Consider the following 4,709-nt stretch of genomic DNA (forward strand, 5'->3'; position numbering starts at 1 on the left):
TAGGAAGTTGGGGGGGGAGTGTTATGTATTGGGTTTAACACATTTTATGTTACAAGGCGCGTTCTAACCAATCATATAATGAACATTCTAATGGCAAGTACAGTGGTACCTCGGGTTACATACGCTTCAGGTTACAGACTCCGCTAACCCAGAAATAGTACCTCGGGTTAAGAACTTTGCTTCAGGATGAGAACAGAGATTGTGCTCCGGTGGCGCGGCAGCAGCAGGAGGCCCCATTAGCTAAAGTGGTGCTTCAGGTTAAGAACAGTTTCAGGTTAAGAATGGACCTCCAGAACGAATTAAGTACTTAACCCGAGATACCACTGTACATTAAAAGGGCAATGGCAGAAAACTCTCTACCCCCCATCAATCAGGAACAAAAAAATTAAGTACTTAACCCGAGGTCCCACTGTAAGCGCATGCACTTTCAACTGTCAACGGTTAGTTCATGCTCGGCATTATTATTGTGTTGTCCAGTCAGTTCTGTTCTTGTTTTCCTATGAGTGAGCTGTTGTCACTCCCAAATGTTGAATAAACATAGTTGAGGAACTTATACTGCCTTGGGCTTCTGACTTTTTCTGAACATTTAACAAATTAAATTTGAATTCTCAGAATGACAGAACAAAGTACATAATTACCTTTTAGCATGCATTTCCAGGAGACAATATGAAGACAAATACTCAAGTAGCACACTTGGGTTCAAGCCATTGCATGGAATAAGAGCAGGGCCTGATTTAGATGAAGAGGCCCTAGGCTACTCCACTTGTGAGGCCCCTCCGCATCCCCCACCCTCACAACTAGAAGAAAATGGAAGAGCGTTATAAACAAAACTGAGTGAAGCCAAGGATGATGACAGGTATTTAAAATTCTACAATTCACCTATACATAAATCCGGCACTGAATAAGAGGCATCAATTTATATAATTAGCCAAGGTACAATGCTTTTATCCTTTTATTTAGGGGATTTCTAACATCAAGTACTGGAAACCAGAAATGTGTGGCGGTTCACTCCATTGTAATCATGTAGTATTCTAGCCCTTTCCAGAGAGAGAATAATGAGTCAAACATAGGTAACAGTAAGGGGGGGTCTAAGCTACATTTCAAAACTTTAATAAAGCAAATTGTGTCATGATCCACAAATTACAAATTCATGGGGATAGCTAGGCAAGCAAGCTAGTAAAGTGGTTCAGGCTGCCATTGATCTTACTTGGTCTCCTAAAGCTGATACTTACTTGCCACAGGTCAACAAACAAGTCTAGCCCCTTACAGGGATGCTGTGCTAATTACTGCAGGAATGCAATGGAAGTGTTTTGGTTTCATTTGCATGCCTGAGATAAGCCAGGATTACTATCCTTGTATTCCAGTAGCCTCTCCTCATTTAACACTGTTGCTGTACAATTAGGAAACCAGTTAACCCATCATCTGTTCCCCCAGCATGCACTAAGGCTGAACAGAGAGTGCCTTGCACCCAACAAGGTTAATGACTGAGGTGAGTATTGAACCAGGGACTTATCATACCACTTGCTAGTTAGACTCTTGGCAGTAAACTTCAACAGCTTGGTCCAGATTATCTCAAGGAGCATCTTTCCTCCATAGCAGAGGGTGAAGTGGGCTGCTTCCGATAACACTTCATGGGGGAATAGATGAAGGTACTAATTAGCTTCTACCGGTAAATGGTGCATCAACAGTTTTAAAAGTGTTGCCTTTTAGCAAGTGAGGGCCCTGGAATCCGTTTCAGGTAGTAAAGTGCCTTGGGCTGGCATTGCTTTTCCATTTACACCCTCCTACCCATTAAGGTCTGCTGTCTTGAGACCAAAATTGTTCCTTTATAGTAAACATTCATTGCCTTTAAAGCGGATGCTTCTTTCTGCAATCTGCATGCAATCTAGGAATGGCAGGGCTGGCTGGTGCTGCCGGGGCCCAACATCCTGCAGGCCACAGCCACACATTGCTTACAGATGTATCTGTACAATGGAAACATTGGCATGTGATCAACCAGACTGTTGTGCAGCATGCCATAAGGCAGCCAGAGAACACCTGAGTCCAAAGTGCACCTGCCTAGAAGTGCCTATTGAGCAAAGGTTACATTTAACAACACTCCCAACCCGTTTAAGCAAGTGAACCAGGAGATATCAAGAAAGAAAGAAAGAAAGAAAGAAAGAAAGAAAGAAAGAAAGAAAGAAAGAAAGAAAGAAAGAAAGAAAGAAAGAAAGAAAGAAAGATCACCAACAATAAATTGGAGAAAGTGATTCCGCCGCCACCCCAGGATTTCCATAAATTAGATCACAACTACTCTAATGGCGAGCTTGATGCAAATATGAACTTTATATAGCATCTCAGAAGGGCTTCTTCACATACAGCCGATTAGAACATAACAGGATTGTTATGTCATACAGAATTTCACTAGCTCATCTAATAGCTCTACAATTATGTACAATGAACAAGCAATTCCATTTTAATTTCCCTAAGTGTTCCTATTGATGAGACAGAAAAAAGTAAACATTTCTATTTTTGATGTTTTATATCAGCCTCAACTTAGCCTCTCCATGTCAGAGCAGCTCAAGGTTGTTCATAAGCTATTGATCTGGAGTTGCAATCCTAAGTCAACAACCCTTGTTTACACTTGGAAATCCAGGATGTTTTAGCTACTCTCCCTTGTCCAGCTCCTCTGCACTCCTTGGATGGTTGTGTTCTTGCAGAAAATTCCTCAATCCCTATATAACATTTTATAGGATACCTCAAGAGATATTCTACCTTCTAGGACTCCTTACTTTCAACTCACTTGAGCCTCTGATTAAATTATTACCCATGTAATAAAGTACAGCATGCTCTAGATGAAAAAGTTATCTCAGGGTCACTGGTCATATAACCAAAGGAAATGAAGTCCTGGAAGTCAAATAAAGAAATGCAAAACATCTCTGTGTATATGTGGGATGGCAAATGCCCATTATCACCTACTGATCACTTTATGAATTTAAAACATGAAATCTAAAAGCAGTAGTTCTCAATAGGTTTACTGAAAATGATGTTTTGACTCAATGCTATGAAGAACAAACATTTTATCAATAACATTTTATCAATTTACATTTTATCAATTTATTTAACAAAATTTATCTACCACTTGTTTGTAAAAATGAAACAAAATACCTCCAGTTTTCAAAAATTGTATAATTACTGGTGAACAAAATCCAATGTCAAATTTTCAATCTGCTTTCCTATCAGTCTTGTTTTGTTTTGCTTTATTTTATCAAATATAGTACAGTACTCATGAACTCAATTCCAAGGAACACAGAAGTTCCTCTGCCCAGTTCTGTGTTGGGAAACAGCATTAAGCAAGGGCAAGATGACAATTAAAGGGTGGATATGTGGATTCTTCTAATGGCATCAGCCTTCCTGGTTGCCATGAGTTGCTGGAAACACACTTGTGGGGAGTGCTATCATGCTCATATCCTTCATGTGGTCTTCCCATAGGCATCTGGTCGGCCACTGTGAGAAAGGATACTGGACTATGTGGGCCTTTGGCCTGGTTCAGCAGGACATTTATATGTTCTTGTGATAAAAAAGGTAAAGGGACCTCTGACCATTAGGTCCAGTCGTGACCGACTCTGGGATTGCGGCGCTCATCTCGCTTTATTGGCCGAGGGAGCCGGTGTACAGCTTCCGGGTCATGTGGCTAGCATGACTAAGCCGCTTCTGGCAAACCAGAGCAGCGCATGGAAACGCCGTTTACCTTCCCACCGGAGCGGTACCTATTTATCTACTTGCACTTTGACGTGCTTTCAAATTTTAGGTGGGCAGGTGCAGGGACCGAGCAATGGGAGCTCACCCCGTCACGGGGATTCGAACCACCGACCTTCTGATCTAAAATGTATGCATGGGGGACATGCATATTTCCAAGTAATTTCTTCCACAATGTACACCTAGACCTGCATCAGATAAGTGCCAGTAAGAAATAATACCCTTAAAGAAAGGAGCCTTTCTAAAGAGCACAACAGCTTTGAAGCTCAAATGTTAAGGACGTTTGGGGTGGAGTGGGGGTAGTCAGAATCATATCCTGGATTGTCTCCAGAAGAAATTAAGAAACTCAAGCTTTCAGGCCTCTGACATTGCCATAGGAACTGACTCCTAGAGGCAAGGTCCCTTTGCCCTCCCCAATAAAATAGCCCCCCCCCCAAGTTGATGGGCATTGTCATTCAAATGGTGTGCATGTGCCACGTCTTGTGATCGATTATGCAGGGTGGGGCATGTCTGCTCCCTCTCCCAATATTTTTTTCAAGTTAGTACCTCTGGGCATTTGCTATTGGTTGGCAACAGCAAGCAGAGGAAAAGACGGAGTATCACAAGCATATGAGACATGGTAAAGCCATCTCGGCAAATTCCTCGAGCTCAGCAGACAGGAATATTCTGCACCTGAAGCATCCTTGGCGGCTGGCAGTCTAAAATAGATTAGATTGATTAAAAAACAAAAAAGGCACAGGAGAAGCCGACAGCAGAATGACAGAACGGAATTTAATGGGAGGGGGGAGAGATCAAAGTCGGGCGTGAGACCCAGCTGCTGTTGTTGGCATCATACTGTAATCCTCGGATGGACCACCCTCCTGGCGTAGCCAGCTAGGGAGAAAAAATACCATAGCACGGTGCATGAGGACATATTGAAATTGCACCTTTCTGCCGCACGGGGGCGTTGCCCCCCCCTTCCCGCGTTTCCA

Source organism: Podarcis melisellensis (assembly GCF_964234715.1).
Source record: "Podarcis melisellensis genome assembly, chromosome: 2".
In the NCBI taxonomy this organism is placed as follows: domain Eukaryota; kingdom Metazoa; phylum Chordata; class Lepidosauria; order Squamata; family Lacertidae; genus Podarcis; species Podarcis melisellensis.